Source organism: Schistocerca americana, chromosome 6 (assembly GCF_021461395.2).
Source record: "Schistocerca americana isolate TAMUIC-IGC-003095 chromosome 6, iqSchAmer2.1, whole genome shotgun sequence".
NCBI classification, from domain to species: domain Eukaryota; kingdom Metazoa; phylum Arthropoda; class Insecta; order Orthoptera; family Acrididae; genus Schistocerca; species Schistocerca americana.
This window is the reverse complement of record NC_060124.1, coordinates 527,768,116-527,790,997: the sequence shown is the minus strand read 5'-3', so window position 1 is coordinate 527,790,997 and position 22,882 is coordinate 527,768,116. Positions and strand designations below refer to the sequence as shown.

General features: G+C 43.4%; 1 protein-coding gene and 1 pseudogene across 1 annotated transcript in view; both read left to right on the top strand.

Moving 5' to 3' along the window:
- The window catches only part of LOC124619602, a 1,257,865-nt gene that overhangs the window by 1,002,217 nt on the left and 232,766 nt on the right, over positions 1–22,882 (top strand). The gene's annotated exons all lie outside the window — the stretch shown is intronic.
- Positions 13,423–13,540, top strand: LOC124620535 (annotated as a pseudogene).

Here is a 22,882-nt window from a genome sequence, read left to right as displayed (position 1 = left end):
ATGAGAAATCGGTTGGAAACTTTCCTCATGTCAGCACGTTGTAGGTGTCGCCACCGGCGCCAGCCTTGTGCGAATGCTCTGAAAAGCTAATCATTTGCATATCACAGCATGTTCTCCTTGTCGGTTAAATTTCCCGTCTGTAGCACGTCATTTTCGTGGTGTAGCAATTTTAACGGCCAGTAGTGTAATAATTGCAAGCTTGAGGTGAAATACTGTGGCTTCATCAGTAACTATGTATCTTTTTGGTTGTCAAGTTGTTGACTGGTAACTATACCGATGTCTTGGAGTGGTGATGGTTTTGGCACTATTCTGAAGTTAAGACGGATGCGTATCTACAGAGAATAGTGCAGAAATAGTGCCGTCAGACTTTTTCTGGAACCTTCTCGTAACGCACTTATCGAACCGTGGTTCGATGGTGCCTACGTGTTAAGTTGCCGAACAACATGTCACAGGGCGTCTGTTCGTTGAAAGATGGTAGTTGCGTGGTCTCGTACCTTACGCTAAGGTATTTTTCGTGAATATTCCTGTTAGTCGCTCGCGTACTTGTCCACCATGCGAAACCTGAACACCACTTAAGGCATTTGTTCTGAAGTGTCTGAAGTTCCTTAGTATTAGAGTTGCAGGCCGTCCCCCATGCAGCGCTGCCATATAGGAGGGTGGGCTGTACCGTCGCCTTGAAGGGTTTCAGCTTCGTTGCCGTGTTGACATCATTGCTCAGAAAGATTGGCATCAGGACATGTAACATCTTTAGTATCTTCGTTTTCTTCTCCTTGACTTCTGTTCTGAAGATATGTCCCTTGTCAAGCCATACACCAAGGCGAGATGACAGCAGTATATGTGCCCGTCATCCAGTACTACAAATCAATACCATGATCGAATATTAAGTTTTGTAAGCAAACAACGTGTTGCCTGTTTCATCAGAGTTGGTTAAACATTTTTTTAAAGTTTGGCTAATGTCTCTGAGCACTATGGGACTTAACATCTATGGTCATCAGTCCCCTAGAACTTAGAACTACTTAAACCTAACTAACCTAAGGACGTCACACAACACCCAGTCAACACGAGGCAGAGAAAATCCCTGACCCCGCCGGGAATCGAACCCGGGCGTGGGAAGCGAGAACGCTACCGCACGACCACGAGCTGCAGACTTTTAAAGTTTCACCACTGTGAGGTGTACCTAGTAGTGGTGGTGGTGGTGGTTAGTGTTTAACGTCCTGTCGACAACAAGGTCATTAGAGACGGAGCGCAATCTCGGGTTAGGGAAGGATTGGGAAGGAAATTGGCCGTGCCCTTTCAAAGGAACCATCCCGGCATTTGCCTGAAACGATGTAGGGAAATCACGGAAAACCTAAATCAGGATGGCCGGAGATGGGATTGAACCGTCGTCCTCCCGAATGCGAGTCCAGTGTGCTAACCACTGCGCCACCTCGCTCGGTATGTACCTAGTGTTTCCTGTAATTGTTGACATCTAAATCGATTTTCTCAACAGCGTTGATTTTTTTTATATATACTTCAGATTTCTAATGTTGAGTTTCAACCTAACGTTATGTAAACATGAATATATTTTTGGGAATATTTTATAGTTTCGTTTTCGAACTCGTCGGCTACTGTAGGTCTAATCATATGAGGATGTAACTTGAGTTCGTTGAATTAAGAAACGTTACATACATATTAAAACTGATAACTGTTGAATTGTGTTTACTGTTTAGGTATCAAAGTAATCTACCTCAGAGATACCAAGCCGATGTCGGTTGTTTGAAATACAATAAGAATTGTGTGCCTCATATCAAATTTATTTCTTTCCCCTTATGAAAAATTATACATGACTGTGCTTAAACTGACACACAAGATTTTTAGCGCAACGCAATCTGACTTTCAATAATCCCTACAAAAGAATGGCCCTGACTAACATTAACCTATACCTTTCACAAATCACTTACCTCACCAAAAATCTTCGTTATTCGAACTACTGCAATACAGCGAGCGCCACTACTGCCAGCTAAATAAAAGATTCAAACTACGGAAGGCACTAACTACTAATACGCATAGTTAGCAAATGAAAGATTTTGATAGAGAACAAACAATGTATTTACCTTAATAGTGTTGAAAAATCATAATATACATAGCAGTTCATGACATCCGGTCTTACAAATTTCAAAACTCCGCCATTTCTCTCCCCACATCCACCACTGCTGGCGGCTCACCTCCAACTGCCCAGCGCTACGCCTGTTAACATCCAACTGCCCAACACTACAATGGCAGACAACAATGCAAACTGGCCACAGACTGCACACAGCACAGCCAGTGATTTTCATACAGAGCGCTACATAACGTTGCCATTAAGAAAACATAAACAGCCTACTTACAAACGTTACATACATATTAAAACTGATAACTGTTGAATTGTGTTTACTGTTTAGGTACCAAAGTAATCTACCTCAGAGATACTAAGCCGATGTCGGTTGTTTGAAATACAATAAGAATTATGTACCTCATATCAAATTTATTTCTTGGGGCGCAGCACGTTTTACAGCTCACCGAATCAGTTACGTTAAATCGGGATATTTTAGAGGCTTTTCCAGTCCAGGCAACATTTCTGCGGACGTCTTTGGCTATGATACAGATAAACAGCAAAATGCTGACCCTGTTCACGGAGCGGCAATGCAACCGCAACCAAACGTCTTTCAGCCCCTCTCACAAGCACACGTTCTTATCTCAGAAAGCCACGATTATTTATTCTGTTTTTCTTCTCTAGAAGAGTACTACCATTTCTCAAAATATTCGACGCTTTTAACGCTCTGTAAAATAGAAATTAAAAATAAAGAAATCAACTGATGTAAGTAGCTACAGGGTGCGCTGGGTATATTTAAAGGTAGCAGAAACATGTCAACACATTTGAGCTGGATATATGGTCTATGAGTCAAATGACAAAAACTCGCAACGGAATGGAAATATCGCTACCACCGTCTGCAGTAGTGTCACTCGGGGATTGTAACTGCATGGAACACTCCTGGAGTACCGAGTATGGGCGCCGGAGGTAGTCGATCCAGCGAAGACAGTGCCGAAGCGAATGGTCACACCAATCTAAAGCTGATAACAAGCAAAGATCGTCGCCAGCCAAACTTGGTACTACGAGAACAGAAGTACACAAGCGTGAAGCAAGTAACAGATACGGGTCGAATAACAGGTACTGAGATAAGTTTCCTTTAATTTACGTCTATTGTCACTAACGTTTTGTTAACAGATTACCGGTTTCGGTCTATAATGACCATCATCAGGTCTGTTTTATAAAAGTCCTAATGTACTACAGCCATAATGGCATCGTCAAATGTTAAATGCAGAATCAGCACCAGCATTCTGCATTTAACATTTGACGATGCCGCTAATTATTAATCCAGTGAGGAAAGCAGGAATAAACGAAAGCCAACCAGTTGAAAAAAATCGTGGTTTTCAAAAACCCTTGACCACCGATTCGACGGATTTAAACGCGTCTTCTTCAGAAGGACAGACCATCATCCAGTGCTATAACTTATAATAAAAAGTGCGAGTGGTTCATTTCCTCAAAATTCTATTGTACAATTTTTGTTCATCTAGTTTAGTTTGTCAGTTTGTAATGTATTAGGATATTTATGCCACCCACTTTTGTTACATTTGCCGCTATTCAGATACCTATGAATTTTTGCTCTTTATTGTCATCATGTCTAATAGTGTGCTTATGCACTGGCAGCTCCCATATGATCATGTACTTGAGGTGACATTAATTTCATTGCTGTCATTATGCATGTTATAACGTACTAACGCACAGACATCACTATTTCCGTGTTATAATGTATTTACAGTCCAATAAAGCTCTTAACTTATACGAGTATCTTTATGTATGTGTCTTTTTCAACATTTTGTTCTATACTCGGTGATTTACATGGCGTATTTCTGTTAGTAATTTCAATGAGCTTACGTGATTTGGCTGTTTAGGCCGCCAAGCGTACATTTTTAGCGGCGCATGCGCCTCAGGAGTGGTTTTCCTCGTATATCCACACTCTCCACTCTCTGTCAGTCGGCATGTAGCTACTAGCATGGTCTATTATTCTGATTGTTTTTACTAACGTGACAACCCCATATTCCTAGGGACCTTAATTTTTACATATGGACATACAGACCGTTGCCGATAATTGTCATGTGGAGACAGCTTTTACTGAGTGAATTGCTAATGTGAAGTTTCTAAGTACTACTTGCCCTGTATTGACACATACCATGTTGTTTGTGATATTGCTACACTTTTTGTAGGGGATAGTTTCTGATAGACACGTAATACTTTTCGACGCCGTTTCTAAGTTATTGCATTGTATGCAGGTCTGTCCTTCTGAAGAAGATGGATTTAGACCTATCGAAACCGTGGTCAAGGTTATCTAGCTGTCGTTTATTTCTGCTGTTCTGTAACCGTTGCTGTAGTGCAGACAAGTTCAAAATATACCAGTCAGAAAACTTTTTGGACTGACGAGGTACATCTAGCGCAAGGGTCACGAGGACAAGAGAAATCAGTTCCCTCTCTCTCCCTCTGGGAGTGGAACAGGAAAAAGAATCACTAGCAGTAATACAACGCCGGCTGTTGTGGCCGAGCGTTTCTAGGCGCTTCAGTCAGGAACCGCACGACTGCAACGGTCGCAGTTTCGAATCCTGCCACGGGCATGGATATGTGTGATGTCCTTAGGTTAGTTAGGTTTAAGTAGTTCTAAGTTCTAGGGGACTGATGACCTCAGATGTTAAGTCCCATAGTGCTTAGAGCCATTTGAACCATCTGAGTAATACAAAGTACCCTCCGCCATGTGGTTTACGGTTTATGTATATAGATTTAAAAGTAGGTGCGACTGAGGTAGAAACTGGGGTAGAAATGTAGTTGGGAGGGACGCTTGGGGGAGCGAAGTGAAGCCCTGGCAAGAAGAGGATTGGTTCAAATGGCTCTGAGCACTATGGGACAACTGCTGAGGTCATCAGTCCCCTAGAACTTAGAACTACTTAAACCTAACCAACCTAAGGACATCACACACATCCATGCCCGACGCAGGATTCGAACCTGCGACCGTAGCGGTCTCGCGGTTCCAGACTGTAGCGCCTAGAACTGCACGGCTACTCCGGCTGGCCCAAGGAGAGGAAAAGGAGCATTTTGTTAAAGTTGGAACAGTGGGTTGACGTATGGGCGAATTTAGTGGTAAGTTTCCTCGGGAGACGATATGAAGGTTGTGTAGGTGGACGTGTTGCTACAGGCGCGGAAGAGCACATGAGTTAATAATCAGGAATCAGACGATATAGTTGTTGGTGTCACGTTTGCGGGAAGTTTAGAATTTCGGAATTAATTATAGGAGAGGAGAGGGGGAAAATTAATAAGTCCATACAGCATAAAAGTATGGATGGACGATGGATACGGGTACCCAAATGCAATCTGCGAAGCATTAGATTTATTCAGCCATACAGGCTGTACAGACGTGCAAGGTTACTACTGGTGCGTATATCGTACTAACGCTTCTCACTAACACGGGAACACATCTCATGGACATCTACGAAATAAAAATGCAAGTAATTGTTCTGTAGCTCAAGAGAACTTTCAATTAGAGTACTAGGAATAATGGATTGAATGACTGAGAGAGAAGGTTTCAGCAATAAACTGGTGGCGCGTGTAAGGAAATAGGGGGGGGGGGGTTGTTTGGGGAAGGAGACCAGACAGCGAGGTCATCGGATTAACGAAGGACGGGGAAGGAAGTCGGTCGTGCCCTTTCAAAGGAACCATCCTGGCATTTGCCTGGAGCGATTTAGGGAAATCACGGAAAACCTAAGTCAGGATGGCCGGACGCGGGATTGAACCGTCGTCCTCCCGAATGCGAGTCCAGTTGTAATCCCTGACACAGTACTCATTAAAGCCTGTGCTATGGTAAGTCAGCGGGATTCACCTTATGTTGACAAATCAGACTTACATCCACTCTGTAATAACAATGATACGTCAAGTAAGTTCGAAATGCAATCACACGACAGGACGGATCAAAAGCAAACCAGAAGATGCTACTAATGTGACAATAATACGGTCGCCAGCCTAATTAGGCATTAACTGAGTTTCTTCCCTGTGCAAGTTGGCATATATTCATGCAAAACAACAAGTTGTAACACTGCGTAATATAGTAGAATTTTGGAACCAGAAAATCTATTGCACTGATAGTTTCACGTTCCGTACTGAAATGGAAAATCATGAATACATAACACTACACTATAATGTTTACTACAAAACTTTATACTGTCTATTAATCTGATTAAAATCGGGCATAGGTTACCCTAGAAATTCTACTTTCATGCCACACGCAAAATTTAAATTTTGATATAGATAAAACACTGATAAATTTTGACTTTTATATTGACTTTAACTTTTGCTGGTCAAACCAATTTAGAACACTTCAGAATTCAAATGAATGAGGGGGGGACCGTGAAACTGTTATGATTGCTGTATTAAGAAAAAAATGATTACTGAATTTATTATTCATTCAAGATTTCCAGTATATAAGTTACTACTCTTTTCATCTTATTTACTGCTCATTTAAATGCCTGTAAATCTGTCTCGAAATAATAAACTTCATTACTACATCAATACTAAAGTTATCTTTCGACTTCGTTAGACCTTCGCTATTCATTTACTGATTCATTAACAAAACATTTCTTTAAACACCATTCAAATATAGCTAGTTCTGCAAATAATTATTATTAACACAATTTTTAATTTTCATTTCGGGGCACTCGGATTGCACAACATTTGGAAAGGACCCTGTCTAGGTTAGTTGTGAGGTTAATTAAATGATGGAAAAGTTCTGGTAAAATTTAGGTTATTATTGCACCAAACAAACACATTTCACTCTCTGGTCCATACGAATACAGTACTAAAAGTTTCAACCTGCTATTATCGATGCGGCGGTTGGCGGGCGGCAAGATGGCGAGGCACAGAGCACACATACAACCACAGTTATGGCTCTTGACATATCGGCACTTTGATTCTTCTTAGCGTAGCAATACTTTTCCATTTAGTGCCTATGGAATTTTGCCATGCTGTGAGGGCGTTGGAACAGCACACCCGAAGCTCAGTGAAACTACGTCTTCCAGGAGAGCCTCCTCGCTCCAGAAGGTGTTGCTCAAACCAGTGCCAAACTCCAACTACTACTGTGCCCGTTGTGCCGTGCAGTGCCCGCGCGCTTTTTCCCGCGCTCGCCTGCCATCCATCTTTTACCGCTCCATGACAGACCGGGTATTCACCCGAGGTTTTGCATTCTACATATCCTAACACGTTGCCTACGTATGGACCAGACGCACAGTTACAATTTTAAACATCTTACAACAGTTTCAACATTTGTTACATTTCAATTCTATTACAATATTACTTGACATTTGACATAAACATTAATATTCTCATTGAAACTTATTTACAGTTTTCTTAACATAATGGCATGAAACAAAAAGAAATGAAATCAGAACATCAGTTACACAAGTTTGTCGTAAAAGAATTACTTATACACTCCTGGAAATGGAAAAAAGAACACATTGACACCGGTGTGTCAGACCCACCATACTTGCTCCGGACACTGCGAGAGGGCTGTACAAGCAATGATCACACGCACGGCACAGCGGACACACCAGGAACCGCGGTGTTGGCCGTCGAATGGCGCTAGCTGCGCAGCATTTGTGCACCGCCGCCGTCAGTGTCAGCCAGTTTGCCGTGGCATACGGAGCTCCATCGCAGTCTTTAACACTGGTAGCATGCCGCGACAGCGTGGACGTGAACCGTATGTGCAGTTGACGGACTTTGAGCGAGGGCGTATAGTGGGCATGCGGGAGGCCGGGTGGACGTACCGCCGAATTGCTCAACACGTGGGGCGTGAGGTCTCCACAGTACATCGATGTTGTCGCCAGTGGTCGGCGGAAGGTGCACGTGCCCGTCGACCTGGGACCGGACCGCAGCGACGCACGGATGCACGCCAAGACCGTAGGATCCTACGCAGTGCCGTAGGGGACCGCACCGCCACTTCCCAGCAAATTAGGGACACTGTTGCTCCTGGGGTATGGGCGAGAACCATTCGCAACCGTCTCCATGAAGGTGGGCTACGGTCCCGCACACCGTTAGGCCGTCTTCCGCTCACGCCCCAACATCGTGCAGCCCGCCTCCAGTGGTGTCGCGACAGGCGTGAATGGAGGGACGAATGGAGACGTGTCGTCTTCAGCGATGAGAGTCGCTTCTGCCTTGGTGCCAATGATGGTCGTATGCGTGTTTGGCGCCGTGCAGGTGAGCGCCACAATCAGGACTGCATACGACCGAGGCACACAGGGCCAACACCCGGCATCATGGTGTGGGGAGCGATCTCCTACACTGGCCGTACACCACTGGTGATCGTCGAGGGGACACTGAATAGTGCACGGTACATCCAAACCGTCATCGAACCCATCGTTCTACCATTCCTAGACCGGCAAGGGAACTTGCTGTTCCAACAGGACAATGCACGTCCGCATGTATCCCGTGCCACCCGACGTGCTCTAGAAGGTGTAAGTCAACTACCCTGGCCAGCAAGATCTCCGGATCTGTCCCCCATTGAGCATGTTTGGGACTGGATGAAGCGTCGTCTCACGCGGTCTGCACGTCCAGCACGAACGCTGGTCCAACTGAGGCGCCAGGTGGAAATGGCATGGCAAGCCGTTCCACAGGACTACATCCAGCATCTCTACGATCGTCTCCATGGGAGAATAGCAGCCTACATTGCTGCGAAAGGTGGATATACAATGTACTAGTGCCGACATTGTGCATGCTCTGTTGCCTGTGTCTATGTGCCTGTGGTTCTGTCAGTGTGATCATGTGATGTATCTGACCCCAGGAATGTGTCAATAAAGTTTCCCCTTCCTGGGACTATGAATTCACGGTGTTATTATTTCAATTTCCAGGAGTGTATGTACAATAGTACAGAGTCGTTGTTGTTACACAGTGTGCTAGCCACTGCGCCACCTCGTTCATTCCAAGGAAGTAGGGAAAAAATAATTTTTACAGAGAACTTGGAGTGAAACGAAAGAATTGAAGAATTAAACAATGGAAAAGACTAAAAAAACTGGATACGTCGTCGGAGAGATCATTACTAGTCAAGTAGAGCAGGAAGAGCTATGTTGTACAAGCATGTGTTGGAGAGCGTTACGTACAAGATACTGAATGTGGAGGAAGGCAGATGACGGTGATAGTTGTGAGTGTAATGAATTTTATTTTATGTCACTTCATGTGTCTTGTTATATCATCACAAGTGCAAGTAATACAGGGTGAATTCGGATTTGCTCTCCAGAATGAATTTTTACTCTCCAGCGAAGTGTGCACTGATTTGAAACTTCCTGGCAGATGAAAGGCAAAGGCAACGGTGTCAGGCTTGAATCGCGGAATGGGACACAGTTTTATTCAGCTAGGAAGTTTCCCGATTTTCTTTGTTCCCCACGCGTTGTTCATGCCCGACAGTTAAGTTCCTTTTTTTTTCGATTTTATTCACCTGTTTAACAGCGACAGTTTCATCATACTATCTCTTTATTTCAGATAGCTGTAGGTATATCGTTATATGATCTCTGTCGGCAAGATTCAGTTTCAAACAATTTGTCCCGCAACCGCATGAAGAAAGTCCACGTTTCCGTCAGCTTATCTGAACAAAGCACGCAATAAGTCACGGCCGGTTTTCCGTTTTGGTGCACGCATTGGAATTCAGCACGGCTGCTAAACAGTGTACTGCCGCAGCGAGCCATCAGATGAAGCGATATGCAAATCCTCTGCAGGCGACTGGAATTATAAACGCCGCGCTCGGAAGCCGGTTCAGGTAGCCCGTATCTTAATGCGCCGCCGCTGAAGGAAACATTCATATTCGGCGTAAAATGGGCGTGCATTTCCTGCAAGAACTAAAATCCTTGTTTATTGTAAATTAGATTCAATATTTCAGAACTCCTAAATATTTACAACGAAATCGTTATAGTTAATCTCTCAACTGTGACAAGTAATGCGTCCACATTTTTTTTTGTCAAATGTATTTCTGCTGACGCGTATTTTCTTCTGCACAGTCATTAATTTAGCAGACGGAGAGACTTCCGGTATTAAGTAAACTGCGAAACACATAAAATTACGACTTCATCGACGAAAAAAGACGCGAATGTTTCCGTGGAGAAAAAAAAAAAAATCTTCAGGAATGAAGACGAAGTGGTAACTAATCTTTCGCAGAAAACGACACATTATAAATTGAAATTCACGCGAATGGACGACCCATTAGAAACTGAAATGCAACCAGCTACGCTGCCAAAACGAAATTACCACTATTTATCTCAGAGAAGAACATGTAACGCAAACTGTATCCACCATTCGTAGCTCCAAAAGCATTTCATATACAGCTAGGTCATTATGCGTACATCCACGTCCAGGAACTCTACCTTACTTTTTTCGTCGCTTTCGTCATAACATTAATGTGAATGTCGGGATTGTTCCTTTGGAAAGAAAAGGCCAATTTCCTTTCCCGTCTTTGCCCTGCCCGTGCTTGTGCTCTGTAAGTTACAACCTCGTCGTCGACGATACATTAAATGTCCACCTTTCGTTCTTGTTTATCAAAGGACGTTTAGTGAGCGCGAAGATTCATAGAGTTTCCGAGACAATTTTTTTCAGCTAAAAAATATCCAGTAATATTGCTACTGTCCTCAAGTGTAAACAGAAAACTGAGTTTAGACGAACTGTGATAGGGAGCTAGGTAACCCGTCGTGTAAACTCAAAGTCACAATAAACGTTTAAAATAAACATTTCAGACCGTAATTGGAAGCATTTCTGAAGATTTAAAACTGCAGCGCCTACGAAAAGAGGGTGTAGAAACTGTCGAGATAAAATTTGAAATGAAAACTGTTATAATTTTAGCGGTTCCTAGACATCCTGAGAATAATAATAAAAAAAAGGAAAGGCGAAATTTTATTGTTACGTCGATGACAAGGTTATTATGTACAGAGCAAAAGAACGAATTTGGCAAAGATGGGGAAAGAAATTACAATTATAGTGGGAATAATAATAATAATAATAATAATATGCCACATAACGTCTGAGAAAGAAAAGAAATAATAATGAAATAAAAGACAAGATGAATTTATAATAAATGGAACATAAAGTGAAGTAAAATCCTAGTTTTATTACAACACATAATGTATGTTTAAGCTTTCACTAACTTTCACGTCAACTCATAACAAATACTACATCGGTAAGCTCAAGTCATACTACTTTACTTGGAATTTACACCGTCTATACTTTAGAATTTGTAATTTTCCAAATGATCTCAGCGCTTTTACGGGAAGCGGTAGAACTCGTCGCCTTGTCTCTAGTGTTATTTAATTTTATGTCACCTAACATGGACAAAAATTATAAATTACACACAATTAATTGCACATCAGCTGAAACTGCCTTTTGCAACAAAATAAATAGATACCATTTCCATTTGCTTGCAGTAATATAAAAATTAAAATGACTTAAACAGTTTTAAAACATATCTCAATTGTATACAGGGACATCAGTTCTACTCAACGTGGAGAGATCTAGAAACAGCGATATCATGAATACATAACTGAGGTAACCTTAGATGTCCTTGGCCCTTCAGGTTTTGCCATCCCTTTGCGCCCAGAACGTTAGCTGTTTCCTATGGAATATTTGGTTGGCAAATTATTTTTAGCTGCCCAGGAATCAGGATTTGTTGCAGCAAAACGGCCACTTATACGGCGATAATGCTCCTGATTTTGCTACTAGATGAGAATGTAATGCAACATGATCTGGTGTCTCGACCTCTCCATATTCGTCCATTGCCGATTGTATGAAGCGTACGGTCCACATTGCATTAAGAAATAGATCACGCCCCGACGTGGGTTAATGTAATGAGGATTCTGTCTTTCGCGAATATCTGGGTGCAGTTCATCAAAAAGACGGCCAGTGCCCTCTGATTTCTGTTGCCACGTACCGGGTCACCAACTTTATCCGTGATTTCGTCGCGTGCGACCTGACTCACCTTCTATGTCGCTCAGACCCGACTGTTAAGAGATGGTAACTAAAACTCCTCCCGACCAGGCCATGAAGGTCCAAATATGGAGAGTTATGTGGTCAGCACACCGCTCTCCCGGCCGTATGTCAGTTTACGAGACCGGAGCCGCTACTTCTCGATCAAGCAGCTCCTCACTTCGCCTCACAAGGGCTGAGTGTGCCCCGCTTGCCAACGGCGCTCGGCAGACCGGATGTCACCCATCCAAGTGCTAGCCCAGCCCGACAGCGCTTAACTTCGGTGATCTGACTGGAACCCGTGTTACCACTGCAGCATGGCCGTTGACTAAGAGATGGTAACAAAAAAAAAAATGGTTCAAATGGCTCTGAGCACTATGGGCCTTAATTGATGAGGTCATCAGTCCCCTAGAACTTAGAACTACTTAAACCTAACTAACCTAAGGCCATCACACACATCCATGCCCGAGGCAGGATTCGAACCTGCGACCGTAGCGGTCACGCGGCTCCAGACTGAAGCGCCTAGAACCGCACGGCCACACCGGCCGGCAGATGATAACATATTCTCGAAGTTACTGACAGTGCTTCTATTGGTTTTGTTACCATGAAGGAGGAATTAGTAGCAGTTCTTCTTGAATCCTGATGAACAGCTGCTGGTGTGGGCATTTTGGTCGAACTGGTTTCTCATGCATTCGCCATTCAGTTTCAACATAAAGACATTTTGAATAAATCATTATTTCAGTTACATAAGTATTAGACCAGCATCGTTTGTTCAATTATTTCACAAGTCAGGTGTCTTGTTGCGAATTTGTCAGTGCTCGTGATACAGCGATATGGGGAGGCTGTCAATGGGTCTTTCTAGCGCGTCCATATGATGGTTCTTGAACCAGAATGGGATGTTCGTGGAACGGATCATTATAAAGACGATGCAGAAATGGTCTGCGTGCTGTGCTTTTGGCGTCTTAGCGTGCAGACTGCAATGATGTCTTGAGGCTGTCAATAGAGAAATATCTGAAATGTTCTGAAAGCCCACATGAACAGCTGAAAGTAAATATCGACAGTTTTGAGCAGTCACTGTTGTTGTTGTTGTTTTTGTTGTTGTTGTTGTTGCTGGTGTCTTCAATTGTGCTGCTGTCCACGCTATTCTGTACTGCGTAAGCCTCTTCGTGTCTGCATAACTTCTGCAACCTACATCCATTTGATCCTGTTTACTATATGCAATCTTTGATCTCTCTCCACAATTTTTACTGCTCACACTTCCCTCCATTACTAAAATGATCCCTTGATGCTTCGGGATATGTTCTATCGACCGATGCCTTTCTTCAATCAAAATGTGCCACATATTTCTTTTTCCTCAACTCTATTTAGTACCTGCCAACGGCCTTGCCGCAGTGGTAACACCGGTTCCCGTCAGATCACCGAAGTTAAGTGCTGTCGGGCTGGGCTAGCACTTGCATGGGTGACCATCCCGTCTGCCGAGCGCTGTTGGCAATCGGGGTGCACTCGGCCCTTGTGAGGCAAACTGAGGAGCTGCTTGATCGTGAAGTAGCGGCTCCGGTCTCGTAAACTGACATACGGCCGGGAGAGCGGTGTGCTGACCACATGCCCCTCTATATCCGCATCCAGTGACGCCTCTGGGCCGTGAGGATGACACGGCGGCCGGCCGGTACCGTTGGACCTTCCAAGGCCTGTTCGGATGTAGTTATTTAGTACCTCGTCTTAAGTTACTTGATCTACCACAGTAATCTTCAAGATTATTCTACAGTACGTTTCAAATCTGCGCTTGTGAAAGAGAAAAGAGAAGGGATGAGCCAGCATTCATAGTTCGCAATTTTTCGCTCTGTTGCCGACGTCAGTTATAAAATAGTATAAGGCAACACAGAACGCTCCCGTGATGCCTGGAATATCAGTATCTAGTTAGCTAACTGTACCCCATATACTGAAAAAGTAATCAGAAACCGTCCTCATACGATCATTTATGGAATTATATAAAATTTAGCAGCACCAGCAGCTCATTTACTCCGAAAAATGTCTGAAGGGTAAAGATCCACGGTATTAAATCTTAAATTGTGGTTCATTCCTCAAAAACTCCAATATAAAACTAATTTAAGGCTTAACACGAAACTGACACGAAGTGCACGGCGACCCGTTAGCTCAACAGGTTCTGGTATTCCTGGTATCACGGGAGCATTCTTTATAGTTTTATGCTGTTTTGTGATTGAAATCGGCTACGCAGAGAAAAACTGCTGATTATGAACGCTGGCGTCATGAAATTCTCGTTTCGGATCAGTCTATGACTTGTTTTTATTGCACCTAATAATGCAGCCAAAATGCTGCGAAACAAGTCGTGCTTATAAAGTACTTTCAGCTGAAGTGGTCTTACCTTTAGAATGGTATATTCAGGCTGTGGTCGCCCTGGATGAAAACTCTTCTGCGCAGTAATTAAAAGAGTGGTAATGGCTCATTGTCTTCATTGTGGTTTGAAAAAAGTCCCCACGACACTGCAGTGAGCACGTTTACAACAATATCCGCACACATCATAAAATACACTGCACGCAGTACCGAAAAAAGACTAATGATAACAGAAGACGCCAAATATTGGCTTCACGTATGTTCTGCTAGGGCTTTGAGACTTCGATTAACGTTCGTCATTGTTGGAAAAAAGATTGTCTCACGTCGTAACAGAAGTTGAATTGATATACTATTAATTAGCAACCAACGAGTAAAATAATGACTGCCTGGAAATGTAGTGTTTATTAACTACAATATGTATGTTCAAGAGAAAGAATCATTGATTTTTGAAGCAATAAGTACCTAACCGTCAGTTCGAACTGTGCCACACCATATACAGTATATACAATTACTATTCTGAATACTGCTTGTAGAATAGTATTTATTAGACAGGACCATTTCTCTTTCATGACCAGGAAAAGCGTACTCTTGTGTTTAGGCGATTAGGATTGCACTTAACTTGTTTTTCAAAAATGGTTCAAATGGCTCTAAGCACTATGGGTCTTAACTTCTAAGGTCATCAGTCCCCTAGAACTTAGAACCACTTAAGCCTAACTAACCTAAGGACAGCACACACATCCAAGCCCGAGGCAGGATTCGAACCTGCGACCGTAGCGGTCTCGCGGTTCCAGACTGTAGCGTCTAGAACCGCTCGGCCACCTCGGCCGGCAACTTGTTTTTCAGTGAGCATTTTGTTATTGTCTTTATTTAAAGCTATTCGTTTTTATAGATTATTAGAAAGATATAACTGTCGGGTCGTAATCAGATTTTAAATAAAAGGCAACGTCTGTTGGACAAAGCATTCTTCTCATGTCAAACAAAACACACAAATTCGGTACGATGTTTAGAAAATTGCGCTATTAGTGTAATACGTCGTTGGCGCTGCAGTGTATACAATCTACATAAAATCTAAATACTGAGGATTTACTTATGTCCAGTTAAAGTTTAGTTCTTTGTCGATGTAGAATTGCACAAGTGGTTGCGCAGAACGGCTAAAACTTGGCTTACTCGGAACTTCATTTAGCACAATCACGCAACTCTAAATCTAAAGGCAGTCGGGAACTAATGTTCTGTATTAACTGATCACGAGGCAAATGCGCGAGTTAACGCAATCACTTCTGGAAAGTATCAGGTTCAGGAGCCACCTAATAGCACGGCGACACTCGACAACAATCAATTCTAATAATAAAGTGTTTGCCCTCATTCGTATGTTCGTTATAGTGGAATGTCTTTGGTTTGACGCAGATGTCAAAAATGTGTATTGTAAGGTCTTTGAAAATATAGTTATGGAAATTTATTGTATTTGCTACAAATTTTCTACACATCCTAATGAGAATACATTACATAAACATATTAAAGAAATATTCAGGACGTACAGAAAAAAATTAATATTAATCTTTCTGAAACACGCGTTCCGCGAATGGTGAAAAAGTCGTCGATACTTAGTCTCGACTTCGTACTTAAGAGGCGATGCTGCCTATGACTCAGGACCACAGTCAGCGCAAGAGAGCTCGGCTAACCGTAACTGCAATTAAACCGACTACATGTTAAAATATAGCTCGATTGCACTTTAGAAGTTTGCACCGCATGTAACCACACACGTTGTGGTCTGATGGGTTACAGAAAGTGGCCTCGTTCTGTTCAGTAGGTCGTACAATTGCTGTCCTGATGAAACAACCCCGATAGGACCTCTCCTCTTGTAGTTGGGAACAATCAGCTCCGTCCAAGTGAAAAGATACACAAATCGCTGCTAGTTCGATAGTATCTGAAAGTTTGTCTCTTGTGCGCAGACTGATACTAATAAGAGAAAGCTGAAAAAAAATTGTATGTCGTACCACCGTCATTTGCTATGTTACTTTATAACCGCCAAGCGGAAAACGAATGGCTCGGGCTGTTCCCGTTACACTCTCTTCCCAAACCGGCCACACGGCGGTTCTCTACGTCGCAGCTGAGCAAAGTGGCGCAGCGGTGAGACTATGAAATGGTATTCGAGAGGACATCGGTTCGGATACCCGTCCCGTCGTCCACATGGACTTTTTACGGATTATCTACAGCTGGCGCCGTTTCTCCGTACCCAGTTGCCAACTTCTTCTGTCTTGTCTTTCCTCAATGTTAACAGTCCTTGCTTCCATTGTCTTCTTCACATCATCTTGTCAGCTGCGTCGTGGGCGACCCCTCTTCCGCTGGGATCGTATCCTTCGTAGTATCCGCCTTTTCTACGACTGCGATGTTATCCACAGTTATCCGTAGTATCCTATCTGGTATCCCATCTTCATACGTCCTTTTCGTACGACCAAACTATATCCTGTGGTGTCACCGCCAGACACCACACTTGCTAGGTGGTAGCCTTTAAATCGGCCGCGGTCCATTAGTATACGTCGGACCCGCGTGTCGCCACTGTCAGTGATCACAGACCGAGCGCCACCACACGGCAGGTCTAGAGAGACGTACTAGCACTCGCCCCAGTTGTACAGCCGACTTTGCTAGCGACGTTACACTGACACATACGCTCTCATTTGCCGAGACGATAGTTAGCATAGCCTTCAGCTACGTCATTTGCTACGACCTAGCAAGGCGCCGTATTCAATTGATATTGAGATTCTATTAATGTATCATCAAGAGCGATGTTCTACAAATGTGGATTAAAGTTAAGTATTCCAGAAGCTACGTACTTTTCTTTATAGCATTCATTACGTATCCTGTTTCAGACGTCACGCCAGCCTGCGTGAGTTTCAGCGCGTGCCTTTCGGCTTCCTCTCATTGTGTCTAGGCTGTCTTGCCTTGACACAACATATCCATTGTTTTTTGTTGGACCTCGTCACACATATGCCTAGCCATTTTCATCCTTTGTTGGTTTACGTCACATTTTTTTCTATCCATCCTAGCACACTTTTTAGCTTCGTCTTAAATAAGTTGTCTCAGTGACAAGCAGTTTATTCTACATTCTGGTTTATAGCCTTGTACACTCTCTTATTCTTTGTCGTTCTTATCTTTTTACTCCACAGGAGAGAGTTAATTGTTTGTCCTTGTTACAGGTCGTCCTTTATAAATCCTACCGGCGATGTCATGACTACTTGTGCCCTGTTTATTAAATAATAGCCACAGGTACTCTGATTTTCCACACCAACAGTTACTTCTCCATCTACCTCCAAATTATTTACTTTTCCCATTCGAACGGCCAAATAGTCACACTTCTTCATGTTAATCTTCAAGCCAGTCTTACTGTATTCTACAAGATATTTTTTATCATGTAACTCAGAGCACTTTTAACTTCTGCTAATACAATCTGGTCATCAGCAAAATACAGGCTAAATGTCCTGCTGTCCTCTACTGTCGCTCCCATAACCTGGTGTTTTCTATGCCAAGTCTGTAGGACTCCTCCTAGATACAGCTTAAAGAGAGTCGATGACACCCCACATCCCCGCCGCAGACTCTTATTCACTTACCAATCCTTACTTTCGCTGTGTTACTTTCATATAGTTTCAAATAGACTTTAGCAATAAAACTTCCTGGTAGATTAAAACTGTGTGCCGGACCGAGACTCGAACTCCGGACCTTTGCCTTCCGCGGACAAGTGCTCTACCATCTGAGCTACCCAAGCACGACTCATGCCCCCTCCTCGCAGCTTTACTTCTGCCAGTACCTCGTCTCCTACCTTCCAAACTTTACAGAATCTCTGTAGGAGACGAGGTACTGGCAGAAGTAAAGCTGTGAGGAGGGGCCATGAGTCGTGCTTGGGTAACTCAGATGGTAAAACACTTGTCCGCGGAAGGCAAAGGTCCCGAGTTCGAGTCTCGCTCTGGCACACAGTTTTACTCTGCCAGGAAGTTTCATATCAGCGCACACTCCGCTGCAGAGTGAAAAATCTCATTCTGGAAACACACCCCAGGCTGTGGCTAAGCCATGTATCCGCAAAATCCTTTCTTTCAGAAGTGCTAGTTCTGCAAGGTTTGCAGCAGAGCTTCAGAAGATGGTAACTAAATTATTACGTCGCTGGTTCAGCATAGTGTAGTTGGTAGAGTCCCCGAGTTACGAAATACTGTGTAGCGGATTTGCGTCCTCCAGTGTCCGATTTTTTTTCCACGTTCGCGTTTTTGGAAGACTGTGTGGCTCTCTTATTCAATTAATAGAAATATTTTCTGTAGTATTCGCTGTTATGTAAATATAGATGCGCTCTTTCTCGGGAATGAGTTTGTCCGATTTTTTATATATTATTCCCTAAAGCCCTTACTGAATGAACATGGAACTTTCCTATTTGTCTTACAGCATGATCGTGGATATCAGAGTTTTTGTTTATGTATATTACAGGTAGAACAACACGACCAACATGTGGACAAAGGTGGAATGGAGCTTCTTATTAGAGCTAACGTAGGAATTTTACATGGGTCCATTTTCATAAAAAAAATTATGTGTGATTTGGGAGCGAGATACAGCCGACAGCTGCCTCTGCAGAGCGCTATAGTCTCAAATCACGTTAACTAGCTCGTCCCATGTGACGGTGGCGCTGTGTCACGTGAGATTTGGTTTCCCGTCCACGTCAACGTTGGCTGCTTCATCCCGTGTGAGGACGTCTTCACTCTACACCTCTGCACCACACTGAGCCTTTTAAAGAATAGTCACACGATTGTTACGTCACTACACCACCTGTTGGCAGATGACACTGACACCTTTATCAGTACACGTCCCATCACCCATGTGACATATTCTGTCATCGCATCAAAATCGATGTCTTGTTTTAAGAAGTTAGATGTTTTCTTTTTTTCACCGGACTGAGTAACCACACAATGCCACGAGGGACAGTATTTTGTTTTTCTTTTTTTTCAACCTCTGATCTGTCGCGCAATTAAACCACGGTAAAAAACCTATGAAGCTAGCTAGCTTTGCACAGAAGTATTGTGCAGTGCCTTTAGTCGATCCCGTTGCGTCGCACTTCTGAGTTCTGAGTGCACAGTGAGCATGTATAAATGCTTAGAACAAGTGTGAAGTGCCTGCTGAGGAATTCCCCCTGATTTCATGCAGCCCACATATCACAACAGTAACGAGTTTTCTTCTTCATGGCAACGCTCTAAAGCGTTTTCGACGGGAAGTGTTTGATCACGCTGAGATTTGGCTCCCTTTGATTTTCATCTGTTCACTCACATGGGCCGCTGACTGTTGAGGATAGCTTTTTGGCACAGACAATGAGATGCAGGCTAGCATACGTAATTGGAGGAAAGCAACGGCTGTTGCCTTCTACGACAAGTTTATTAGAAATTTGATACAACGCCGCGATAAATTTTTAAGTCGGAGCGGCTACTATGTAGTGAAGTGCCTGAAACATGTAGCTAAATGATGCAAGTAAAACATTTTTTTTATTTTCGCTGTGGTTTCCATTTCACGACCGATCGGAGGTTGAAAACAAAATAGCCCTCTTAGTTTGGTTCTAAGCACTATGGGACTTAACATCTGAGGTCATCAGTCCCCTATACTTAGAACTACCTCAACCTAACTAACCTAAGGACATCACACACATCCATGCCCGAGGCAGGATTCGAATCTGCGACCGTAGCAGCAGCGCAGTTCCGGACTGAAGCGCCTAGAACCGCTCGACCACCCTCGCAGTTTCACTAGCCATTTCCTACTCTTGCTAATTACTCCACCGCCTGTCGCCAAGGCTTTTGAAATGCTGGAAACAAGCAAGTGCTTTAAAACGCCTACCATCCGGGGAAGAAGGAGCTTTGAGCCGGTTCGTAGGCCTCGAACACAATACCTGTAGGAGGATTAGGGAAAGAGCGCCGTATTAACACCACGCTGAACAAAATCCTCTTGACCCGGAATATGGCCATGGGGTCTGCAATAGCCAGCAGAACACAATATGTCCGGAGATGTTATATTATAACGGTTTTATGTTGAAACGTCCCCTTAGAAAAATTAATGAATTACTGTGCTGGTAAACCCCTTACGTTATTTGATTTTCAAACAGCTGAGCAAAACTGAACGTACTCAGACATTTCTCTCTTTACTTATTCTGATCATCACTAAACTGACACACAATGTTTTTTTAGCGCAACGCAATCTGACTTTTAATAATCGCTACAAAAGAATGGCCCTGACTAACAATAACCTATGCCTTTCATGAATCACTTACCTCACAAAAATCTTCGTTACTCGAACTACTGCAATACAGCGAGCGCCAATACTGCCAGCTAGGTAAAAGATTCTAACATCTACATCTACATCTACATCTATACTCCGCGAGCCACCTTACGGTGTGTGGCGGAGGGTACTTATTGTACCACTATCTGATCCCCCCTTCCCTGTTCCATTCACGAATTGTGCGTGGGAAGAACGACTGCTTGTAAGTCTCCGTATTTGCTCTAATTTCTCGGATCTTTTCGTTGTGATCATTACGCGAGATATATGTGGGCGGTAGTAATATGTTGCCCATCTCTTCCCGGAATGTGCTCTCTCGTAATTTCGATAATAAACCTCTCCGTATTGCGTAACGCCTTTCTTGAAGTGTCCGCCACTGGAGCTTGTTCAGCATCTCCGTAACGCTCTCGCGCTGACTAAATGTCCCCATGACGAATCGCGCTGCTTTTCGCTGGATCATGTCTATCTCTTCTATTAATCCAACCTGGTAAGGGTCCCACACTGATGAGCAATACTCAAGAATCGGACGAACAAGCGTTTTGTAAGCTACTTCTTTCGTCGATGAGTCACATTTTCTTAGAATTCTTCCTATGAATCTCAACCTGGCGCCTGCTTTTCCCACTATTTGTTTTATGTGATCATTCCACTTCAGATCGCTCCGGATAGTAACTCCTAAGTATTTTACGGTCGTTACCGCTTCCAATGATTTACCACCTATGGCATAATCGTACTGGAATGGATTTCTGCCCCTATGTATGCGCATTATATTACATTTATCTACGTTTAGGGAAAGCTGCCAGCTGTCGCACCATGCATTAATCCTCTGCAGGTCCTCCTGGAGTACGTACGAGTCTTCTGATGTTGCTACTTTCTTGTAGACAACCGTGTCATCTGCAAATAGCCTCACGGAGCTACCGATGTTGTCAACTAAGTCATTTATGTATATTGTAAACAATAAAGGTCCTATCACGCTTCCCTGCGGTACTCCCGAAATTACCTCTACATCTGCAGATTTTGAACCGTTAAGAATGACATGTTGTGTTCTTTCTTCTAGGAAATCCTGAATCCAATCACAAACCTGGTCCGATATTCCGTAAGCTCGTATTTTTTTCACTAAACGTAAGTGCGGAACCGTATCAAATGCCTTCCTGAAGTCCAGGAATACGGCATCAATCTGCTCGCCAGTGTCTACGGCACTGTGAATTTCTTGGGCAAATAGGGCGAGCTGAGTTTCACATGATCTCTGTTTGCGGAATCCATGTTGGTTATGATGAAGGAGATTTGTATTATCTAAGAACGTCATAATACGAGAACACAAAACATGTTCCATTATTCTACAACAGATTGACGTAAGCGAAATAGGCCTATAATTATTCGCATCTGATTTATGACCCTTCTTGAAAATGGGAACGACCTGCGCTTTCTTCCAGTCGCTAGGTACTTTACGTTCTTCCAGCGATCTACGATAAATTGCTGATAGAAAGGGGGCAAGTTCTTTAGCATAATCACTAACTACTGATAGGCATAGTTAGCAAATGAAAGATTTTAATAGAGAACAAACAATGTATTTACCTTAATAGTCATAATATATGTATATATATCAGTTCATGATATCCATTCTTACAAATGTACTGTCTCTGATGGACAAACGTCCAGATCATCCGCTCTCAAAACTCCGCCATCTCTCTCCCCACATCCACCGCTGCTGGCGGCACACCTCCAACTGCGCAACGCTACGCGCTGTTAACAGCCAACTGCCCGACACTACAATAGCAAATTCCAACAATGGAAACCAGCCACAGACTGCACACAGCACAGTCAGTGATTTTTATATAGAGCGCTACATGGCGTTACCAACATAAAAACCTAAACAGCCTACTTACACTACTTAAACCTAACTAACCTAAGGACATCACACACATCCATGCCCGAGGCAGGATTCGAACCTGCGACCGTAGCAGCAGCGCGGTTCCGGACTGAAGCGCCTAGAACCGCTCGGCCACCCTCGTAGTTTCACTGGCCATTTCCCACTCATGCTAACTACTCCACTGCCTGCCGCCAGAGCTTTTGAAATGTTGGAAACAAGCAAGTGCTTTAAAACGCCTACCATCCGGGGAAAAAGCAGCTCTGAGCCGGCTCGTAGTCCTCGATTAAGGAAAGAGCGTCGCATTAACACCATACTGAACAAAG